Genomic DNA, 10,991 nt, shown 5'->3' with positions numbered 1-10,991 from the left:
GACTCTCAACCACTGCGAACATGCTGTTTTGATTACTGTAACTTGGTAGTATCGTCTGAAGTCTGGGAGGGTTGTGCTTCCTGCTTTGTTCTTTTTCTTCACGTTTGCTTTAGCAATTCTGGATCTTTTATGTTTCCATATAAATTTTAGCGTTATTTGTTCTAGTTCTGTGAAAAATGTCATGGGTAATTTGATAGGGATCATGTATATTTGTAGATTGCTTTGGGTATTATGTCCATTTTAACAATATTAATTCTTCCAGTCCAAGAGCATGGGATATCTTTCTATTTCTTTGAATCATCTTCAGTTTTCTTTATTAAGTTTTATAGTTCTCAGCCTATAAGTCTTTCACCTCCTCCTTGGTCAGGTTTATTCCTAAGTTTTTTATTTTTGAGGGTGAGATTTTGAGAGGTATTGTGTTTTTTACATTCCCTTTCTGATATTTCATCATTAGTGTTAAGAAATGAAACTGATTTCTGTATGTTAATCTTGTATCTTGCTACCTTGCTGAATTCATTTATCAGTTTTTGTGTGGAGTCGTTAGGGTTTTCTATATATAGTATCATGTCTTCTGCATATAATGACAATTTTACCTCTTCTCTTCCAATCTGGATACGCTTTCATTTCTTTTTCTTGTCTGACTGCTGTGGTTAGGACTTCCAATACTATGTTGAATAGAATAGGTAAGAGTGGGCATCCTTGTGTTTTTCCACATTTTAGCTGGAAGGCTTTCAGCTTTTCACCATTGAGTATTTTTTTTTTAACATCTTTATTGGAGTATAATTGCTTTACAATGGTGTGTTAGTTCCTGCTTTATAACAAAGTGAATCAGCTATACATGTACATATATCCCACCATTGAGTATTATATTGGCCGTGGATTTGTCATAAATGGCTTTTATTATGTTGAAATATGTTCCCTCTATACACACTTTGGTAAGAGTTTTTATCATGAATTGGTGTTGAATTTTGTCAAATGGTTTTTCTACATCTATTGAGATGATCATGTGGTCTTTGTCTTTTCTTTTGTTTATGTGGTATATCACATTGATTGATTTGTGTATGTTGAACCATCCTTGTGAACTTGGGATGAATCTCATTTGGTCATGGTATATAATCTTTTTTATGCATTGTTGGATTTGGTCAGTTTAAATTATCTTTTACTTCTTGATTTAATTCTGGTGGGCTGTATGTTTCTAGAAACTTGTCCATTTCTTGTAGGTTGTAGAGTTTGTTGGCATATAGCTGTTCATAGTATTCCCTTATGGTTTTTTGTATATCTGCAGTATCGGTTGTTATGTCTCCTTTTTCATTTCTTATTTTGTTTATTTGGGTTCTCTTTTTTCTTTTTAGTGAGCTTGGCCAGAGGTTTGTTAATCTTGTTTACCCTTTCAAAGAACCAGCTCTTAGTTTTATTGATTTTTTCTATTGTTTTTAACTCTCTATTTTACTTACTTCCTCTCTGATCTTTATTATTTCCTTACTTCTGCTGACTTTAGGTTTTGTTTTTTCTTCTTTTTCTAATTTTTTAAAGTGGTAGGTTAGATAAACAACACAAATTTATTATCTTCCAGTTCTTTGGACCAGAAGTAGGACATGGTCTCACCAGGCTAAAGTCAAAGGGTTGACAGCAGGGCTGCATTCCTGTCTGGAGATCCTGGGGAAACTCGGCTTCCTCACTCATTCATGGGTTGGCAGGATGCGGATTGATGCAGCTGTAGGACTGAGGTCCTGTCTTCCTGCTGACTCTTGGGTGGGACTGCCCTTAGCTCCTCCAGGCCAATTTCCCATCTTGCATGAAGCCTCCTATATTTCAGAGCCAACAACAGATGTGGAATTCTTCTCATGCTGCCTTTCCTTTGAACTTCTTCCACTGTCACAGCTCTCTCTGACCATAGCTGGAAAGGTTCTCGATTTTAAAAACCCACGTGGTTAGATCGGGCCCACCCAGATAATCCAGGGTGATCTCTCCATCCTTAACCTTAATCACATTTGCAAAATCCCTTTTGCCATGTAAGGCAACATATTCTCCAGTTCCAGGGATTAGTGAATGGGCAACTTTGGGGGGATAGCAACATTATTTTGCCTCCCATGGGAATGGATGAGATGGTGTTGGTGGGCGACAAAGGAAGGAAGCCAGGAGGCAAGGAGAAGGTCAGGGCAATAACCCAACAAGATAGAGTGGTGGCTTGGTCCAGGGTTGTAGGATGGTGGGGGAGCAAAGTGATCACATAATGCACTTATTTTGAAGGTAGAACTGACAGGTTCTGCTGTGAGATTGGACATAGCATGTAAGAGAAAGGAAGGAGTCAAACACCCTGACTCCTCAGTTTTGGCCTGAGCAGCAGGAAGGATGAAGTTGGTGCTCTCTGGAATAGGGAAGACTGTGGGAGAAGCAGGTTTAGTGTTTGGGAGGTGGGGTGGGATTCAGGGTTTCTAAGAATTTCTGGTTCCTGAAAAATCCAGTTCAATTCTGGGAGACAGAAAAATGGGGACTATTGTCAAGGAATTGGCCAGCAAGAGTCACAGGGTGAGGTCACTGGCACAGCAGTTCCCATTGACGAGGGCCAAGTATCCGCCAGGTATGCAGAAGGGACGTTATGACATCAGCTCGGCCCTGATGTCGGCTCTCTGCGGCAGGAGGCTGACCACTAACCCAGTACCACCTTGCTGTCTCAGCCCCTGGGGAGCTTTGAGTCTCACTGAGAGGTCAGAACCAAGTGCAGGAAACACTAACTTCCAGGGCCAGGCAGCAGCTGCTTGGTGCTAGCGAGGGGCCCCAGGTGAGAGAAGCTGAGGGCTGCCCTCCAGAAGAGGCCTGGGCTCCCTGGGAAGTGCCTGCACCTGCCACTCAACCCCTCAGCCAGTGGCTCTTCTCTTCCACGTTTGGTGGCTGTGACAGCCAGGCCAGTGTCTATGATTTCCCACATCTGGTGTCCTGGGTCTCCGCGTCTGTGTCTGTCCGTGATCCCTCTTGTCTAATCACCATGGTTTCTCAAGTCACTGTCCAAGATCTCCCGTGTTCAGTATCCACATTCTCTCATGTCTGGGGCAGCCAAAATGTCACTCATCACCTGGTGACCTCACTCTGGGAGCACAGTGGGGAGGAGGCTAGTGTGGAGCCAGCCTGGGTTTCTGGAGGAGCTCCGTACCCAGAAAAGAAGGAAGTGTGTCTTGCGTTAGGGTAGTGAGAAGGCTGCCTCTGAAGATACTTGGTCCAAATTCCTCTATTCCAGATGGGGAAACCGAGGGGGTTTGGGAGGACACCCTGGTCAAGACCCTTGCAGGCGTTGGTGGCCTCGCACAGCACTGCCCAGTGTCATTTCCCAGGTGGCTTCTTTTCCATGCCCTGGCTGGGGTGACCTTGCTTTGAAGGGTGGGAGGCATGACTCCAGGTCAGGTACGCTCTGCCTTGTCCTATGTGCCCTGGAGCCTCCTCCTCACGCTATGCCCCCTCCTCTTTCAGTTCTCCCCTCTCCTCCATTGATGCTACCCACCTCTTCTTTCTCCTTTATCGGGCTCCTCTAACCCAGCTCCCTCCTCCTGCTCCTGTTGTTTCTCCTCCTTCTTGTCCAGGCTGCAAGGGGAGTTGAAGCTGGGTCTTGGGGTAGCCGGTTGCTGGCTTCTGTGTGGGGCTGGTATTCAGTGCCCACAGATGCCTGGGCCCATGGCGGGGGACGAGGAGGGAGGTCTGGTGTTCTTCCTGCCCCAGGTTCCTGGCTCCCAGGGATGCGTGGGGAGACCTGACTGCCTATTTTGGGGAACTCTTGGGCCAGAGACTACCTTGAGGGCCTTCTGCAAGCAGAGGGGACCATCTCAGAGGAAGGCCTGTGACTGTGACCTTCATGGGGCTCCTTTTGTTGGCCTATGTGGTAAGTAACGTCATTAAGATGAATGTGTGTTTTGGTAAAGGGTGTAAATGTATAAATAGTGTCCTTTCCAGCTCCATATATCACCCTGCGTTTATTCCGTGCCTGGTACATAAGCTAGAAGGCACACGTTGCTATCTGGGGCTGTGAGTTTTAAAGTACATTAAAGGAGTTTACTGAAAACTCTTGGCAAACAGATAAAATACAATTACTCTAATTCCCAAGGCATTGCAGATAGAGTGTCCTGAAAACCTGCTGTATAATAATTCACAGGGAGCCATGACAGGCAGCCTTTGAGGCATCAGAAGCGCTGCTTTTGTAAACTTCAGAGGCGGCCAAGAGCTGTCCCCCGGGAGACCCATGTCCTGTGTTTTATTAACCTCCCTATTTCTAGCTGAGGAGCTGCAGGGGGAATCTAGCTGGCAGGGCTGGCTCCTGCCCTCGTGAGCTTTTCTAGGGTCACATATTGGGGGGAGTAGGGAATGAGATGTCCCATTTTCTTCTGGCTGTATCCCTCCCTGTCTACATGCTGTTCAGTAGCAGGCTGTGCTGTATAGTTGCCTGGCATCATGGGAAATTCTCATTGCCCATGAAGTATGCAGGACTCTTAGCCCCTTCCTGGGAAATGGAGGCTTTTGCTGAGATACCTGGAAGAAGGATATTAGTGATCAGGTTTTTCAGCTTCCCAGAGGATTTGAGGTTGATTTCTAAGCTATACACAGGGGACATAGGACAAATTCTGATGCAGAGGTGGAGTTGCCACCCCATGGGGCTTGAGCAAGATCCCACAGGTGCTCTTCTCTGCCTGCTTCCCTCACTTTCCGGGGAGATGGAAAATGCCACTGGGGCCCACAGACTTTGGGTGCTGCTGAGTAACTGGCATCCTGTACCCTGGATGGGCACCTGTGCTGTTCTCCAGAGCTCAGGGAGAGCCCAGACCTTCCTGGGGAGGAGGTTTGGTGGAAGTGGGTGGCTTAGCTTCTGGGCATCTACGTGATCAGCGGTGGACAGCTATGAGAGGGTCAGAACTGTGGGGGCCCTGGACCCCAATTTCTTAGAGAGGGAGCTGTGGATGAGCCTTCCTTGAGCAGGGCTCCTCCCTGGCCCCCAGTCCTGAAACTCCCAGTCCTGGGCCACTCTTCAAAAGCTGGACTGGGTCTACTGTGCTGACGATCATGGGCAGCACCAGAGAATTTGTGCAGGGTGAGCAACGGTCTTTCAGACATGGTGTATAGAGTGGGTAGAGGCGATCAGAGGGCAGAGTGGGTGAAGGTCTGTGTGACTTCAGAACTCTGTGACCAAGTGCTCAGAGCAGAGCAGACTCTTGTGGGAGAAGGGCCTTCCACGGGCATTGAACATTGCGTTGAAGAGATGTCGCAATAGCCAAACCCCAATCAATTGCATGAAGTGTTGGGGGGCCTGAGCAAGGAGTCAGGTGGATTGAAAGTTTAGAGAAGGAGATTTCTGGAACCTACCCTCTACCTGCATCAGTAGTTCACTGCGAGATTTCATTCTCACCTGTGTTGCAGAAATACAATAATAATAAACACCTCCCCAAGCAGCAACGCCTAGGATTTACAAAGTGTGCACTTCCAGGGCTGCTAAGGCCCAGAGAGGACCTGATACCTGTGGCCACCTGGCTGGCAGACCTCAAGTGCTGTCCTTTGGAAGGTGGCCCCAGGGCCGGCAGCCAGAGTCTGGCTTTGATGTCTCAAAATTGACGCCTTGTTTTCTTTTTCATTAAGCCTCTTCGTGAAGCTTCTGGCAACAAGTGAGTCTTACCCTGTCCTGTCACTTATCTTGTCACTTGTAGTTGGGCTTCCTGCTCGGAGCCCAGGCAGGACCCTATTGGGCACAGGGATTGGGAATACTTTGAGTGGTCTACGTCGAGTCAACCTGGACCTTCTTCCAGTGCCAGATTTACAGGGGCTGGGGAAATTGGTAGCTTTGGCTGGGATTTAATTGCTTCGATAGAACTGTATGTGGAGTTTCTTGTGGGAGATACAGAAATTAGACCTGCTTAACTGGACTGATCCCTTCTCAGCCACAGTCACTGTATACAAGCATCCTCTTCCACCACCAGGGAGACTTTATAAGTGGTTTTGTTTAAAGTAGTTGTTCGTGGGATTTCCCTGGTGGCACAGTGGTTAAGAATCCGCCTGCCAATGCAGGGGACACGGGTTCGATCCCTGGTCTGGGAAGATCCCACATGCCACAGAGCAACTAAGCCCGTGTGCCACAACTACTGAGCCTGCGCTCTAGAGGCTGGGAGCCACAACTACTGAAGCCTGCATGCCTAGAGCCTGTGCTCAGCAACAAGAGAAGCCACTGCAATGAGAAGGTCATGCACGGCAATGAAGAGTAGCCCCCACTTGTCGTAACTAGGGAAAGCCTGTTCACAGAAACGAAGACCCAACGCAGCCAAAAATAAATAAATAAGTAAATTTATTTATTTATTTATTAAAAAAAAAAAGTAGTTGTTTGTGAACTATCATCAACAGTGAGACACTGGAACTCACCAAAAAAGATACCCTACATCCAAAGACAAAGGAGAAGCCGCAATGAGGTGGACTTTGACAGGACTGGGGGAAACAGAGACTCCACTCTTGGAGGGCACACACAAAGTAGTGTGCACATCAGGACCCAGGGGAAAGAAGCAGTGATGCCATACGAGACTGAACCAGACCTTCCTGCTAGGGTTGGTGGGTCTCCTGCACAGGTGGGGGTTGGCTGTGGCTCACCACTGGGACAAGGACACTGGCAGCAGAAGTCCTGGGAAGTACTCCTTGGCATTAGCCCTCCCGGAGTCCTCCATTAGCCCCACCAAAGAGCCTGTAGCCTCAGTGCTGGGTCACCTCAGGCCAAACAACCAACAGGGAGGGAACTCAGCCCCACCCATCAGCAAACAAGTGGATTAAAGTTTTACTGAGCTCTGTCCACCAGAGCAACACCCAGTTGTACCCACCAGCAGTCCCTCCCATCAGGAAGCTTGCACAAGCCTCTTAGCTAGCCTCATCCGCCAGAGGGTGACAGCAGAAGCAACAAGAACTATAGTCCTGCAGCCTGCGGAAAGAAAACCACATTCACAGAAAGACAGATAAAATGAAAAGGAAGAGGACTATGTACCAGATAAAGGAAAAAGATAAAATCCCAGAAAAACAACGAAATGAAGTGGAGATAGGCAACCTTCCAGAAAAAGAATTCAGAATAATGATAGTGAAGATGATCCAAGACCTCGGAAAAAGAATGGAGGCAAAGATGGAGAAGATGCAAGAAATGTTTAATGAAGACCTAGAAGAATTAAAGAACAAACACCTAGAGGATTTAAAGAACAAACAAAGAGAGATGAACAATACAATAACTGAAATGAAAAATACACTAGAAGGAATCAATAGCAGAATAACTGAGGCAGAAGAATGGATAAGTGACCTGGAAGACAGAATGGTGGAATTCACTGCTGTGGAACAGAATAAAGAATGAAAAGAAGTGAAGAAAGCCTAAGAGACCTCTGGGAAAACATTAAACGCAACAACATTCACATTATCAGGGTCCCAGAAGGAGAAGAGAAAGAGAAAGGACCCGAGAAAATATTTGAAGAGATTGTAGTCGAAACTTCCCTAACATGGGAAAGGAAATAGCTACCCAAGTCCAGGAAGCACAGAGAGTCCCATGCAGGATAAACCCGAGGAGAGACATGTCAAGACACACAGTAATCAAACTGACAAAAGTTAAAGACAAAGAAAAATTATTGAAAGCAACAAGGGAAAAATGACAAAAACATACAAGAGAACTCCCATAAGGTTAACAGCTGATTTCTCAGCAGAAACTCTACAAGCTAGAAGGGAGTGGCACGATATATTTAAAGTGATGAAAGGAAAGAACTTATGAAGATTACTCTACCCAGCATGGATCTCATGCAGATTTGACAGAGAAATCAAAAGCTTTACAGAGAAGCAAAAGCTAAGAGAATTCAGCATCACCAAACCAGCTCTACAACAAACGCTAAAGGAAATCCTCCCAGTGGGAAACACAAGAGAAGAAAAGGACCTGCAAAAACAAACCCATAACAACTAAGAAAATGGTAATAGGAACATACATATCCATAGTTACCTTAAAGGTGAATGGATTAAATGCTCCAACCAAAAGATGCAGGCTTGCTGAATGGATACAGAAACAAGACCCATATGTATGCTATCTACAAGAGACCCACTTCAGACCTACGGACACATACCCACTGAAAGTGAGGAGATGGATAAAGATAGTCCATGCAAATGGAAATCAAAAGAAAGCTGGAGTAGTAATACTCAAATCAGATAAAATAGACTTAAAAATAAAGAATGTTACAAGAGACAAGGAAGGACACTACATAATGGTCAAAGAATCAATTCAAGAAGAAGATATAACAATTATAAATATATATGCACCCAACATAGGAGCACCTCAATACATAAGGCAAATGATAACAGCTATAAAAGAGGAAATCGACAGTAGCACAATAATAGTGGGGGACTTTAACATCTCACTTACACCAATGGACAGATCATCCAGATAGAAAATTAATAGGGAAACACAAGCTTTAAATGACACAATAGACCAGACAGATTTAATTGATATTTATAGGCCATTCCATCTGAAAACAGCAGATTACACTTTCTTCTCAAGTGCACATGGAACATTCTCTAGGATAGATCACATCTTGGGTCACAAATCAAGCCTCAGCAAATTCAAGAAAACTGAAATCATATCAAGCATCTTTTCCAACCACAATGCTATGAGATTAGAAATCGATTACAGGGAAAAAATGTAAAAAACACAAATACATGGAGGCTAAATGATACATTACTAAATAACTAAGAGATCACTGAAGAAATCAAAGAGGAAATCAAAAAATACCTAGAGACAAATGACCGCAAAAACATGATGATCCAAAACTTATAGGATGCATCAAAAGAGTTCTAAGAGGGAAGTTTATAGCAATACAGTTCTATCTCAATAAACAAGAAAACTCTCAAACAATCTAACCTTACACCTAAAGGAACTAGAGAAAGAAGAACAAACAAAACCCAAACTTAGCAGAAGGAAAGAAATCATAAAGATCAGAGCAGAAATAAATGAAATAGAAACAAAGAAAACAATAACAAAGATCAATAAAACTAAAAGCTGGTTCTTTGAGAAGATAAACAAAATGGATAAACCTTTAGCCAGACTCAACAAGAAAAAGAGGGAGGGGACTCAAATCAATAAAATTAGAAATAAAAAAGGAGAAGTTACAACAGACACTGCAGAAATACAAAGCATCTTAAGAGACTACTACAAGCAACTCTATGCCAATATAATGGATAACCTGGAAGAAATGGACAAATTCTTAGAAAGGTACAACCTTCCAAGACTGAATCAGGAAGAAACAGAAAATATGAACAGACCAATCACAAGTAATGAAAGGGAGACTGTGATTGAAAATCTCCCAGCAAACAAAAGTCCAGGACCAGATGGCTTCACAGGTGAATTCTACCAAACATTTAGAGGAGAGCTAACACCCATCCTCCTCAAACTCTTCCAAAAAATTGCAGAGGAAGGAACACCCCCAAACTCATTCTACGAGGCCACTATCACCCTGATACCAAAACCAGACAAAGATATTACAAAAATGAAAACTACAGGCCAATATCACTGATGAATATAGATACAAAAATCCTCAAAAAATACTAGCAAACAGAATCCAACAACACATTAAAAGGATCATACACCATGATCAAGTGGGATTTATCCCAGGGATGTAAGGATTCTTCAATATACGCAAATCAATCAATGTGATACACCATCTTAACAAACTGAAGAATAAAATCCATGTGATCATCTCAATAGATGCAGAAAAAGCTTTTGACAAAATTCAACACCCATTGGTGATAAAAACTCTCCAGAAAGTGGGCATAGAGGGAACCTACCTCAACATAATAAAGGCCATATACAACAAACCCACAGCAAACATCAATCTCAATGGTGAAAAACTGAAAGTATTTTCTCTAAGATCAGGAACAAGACAAGGATGTCCACTCTCCCCACTATTATTGAACATAATTTTGGAAGTCCTAGCCATGGCAATCAGAGAAGAAAAAGAAGTAAAAGGAATACAAATTGGAAAAGAAGAAGTAAAACTGTCACTGTTTGCAGATGACGTGATACTATACGTAGATAATTCTAAAGATGCCACCAGAAAACTACTAGAGCTAATCAATGAATTTGGTAAAGTTGCAGGACACAAAATTAATGCACAGAAATCCCTTACATTCCTATACAGTAACAACAAAGGATCAGAAAGAGAAATTAAGAAAACAATCCCATTCAAACAATGCCAATCCCATTCAACAAAATCCCATTTTGTTGTCACCATGTCAACAAAAAGAATAAAATACCTGGGAATAAAGGTACTTAAGGAGGTAAAAGATCTGTACTCAAAAAACTATAAGACACTGATGAAAGAAATCAAAGATGACACAAACAGATGGAGAGATATACCATGTTCTTGGATTGGAAGAATCAATATTGTGAAAATGACTATACTACCCAAAGCAATCCCTTTGGGTAGTATAGTCACTGCACACAGATTCAGTGCAATCCGTAGCAAATTACCAATGACATTTTTTACAGAACTAGAACAAAAAATGTTAAAATTTGTTTGGAGACACAAAAGACTCCTAATAGCCAAAGCAATCTTGAGGGAAGAAAACAGAGCTGGCAGAATCAGGCTCCTTGACTTCAGACTATACTACAGAGCTGCAGTAATATGAAAATATGGTACTGGCACAAAAACAGAAATATAGGTCAATGGAACAGGATAGAAATCCCAGGGGTAAACCCATACACCTATGGTCAACTAATCTATGATAAGAGAGACAAGGATATACAATGGAGAAAAGACAGTCTCTTCAATAAGTGGTGCTGGGAAAACTGGACTGCTACATGTAAAAGAATGAAATCAGAACACTCCCTAACACCACACACAAAAATAAACTCATAATGGATTAAAGACCTAAATGTAAGACTGGACACTATAAAACTCGTAGATGAAAACAAAGGAAGAACACTCTTTGACATACATCACAGCAAGACCTTTTTTGATCTA

This window comes from Neophocaena asiaeorientalis, unplaced genomic scaffold (genome assembly GCF_003031525.2).
Source record: "Neophocaena asiaeorientalis asiaeorientalis breed wild unplaced genomic scaffold, Neophocaena_asiaeorientalis_V1.1 scaffold235, whole genome shotgun sequence".
NCBI classification, from domain to species: domain Eukaryota; kingdom Metazoa; phylum Chordata; class Mammalia; order Artiodactyla; family Phocoenidae; genus Neophocaena; species Neophocaena asiaeorientalis.
This window is presented reverse-complemented; position numbering follows the sequence as displayed.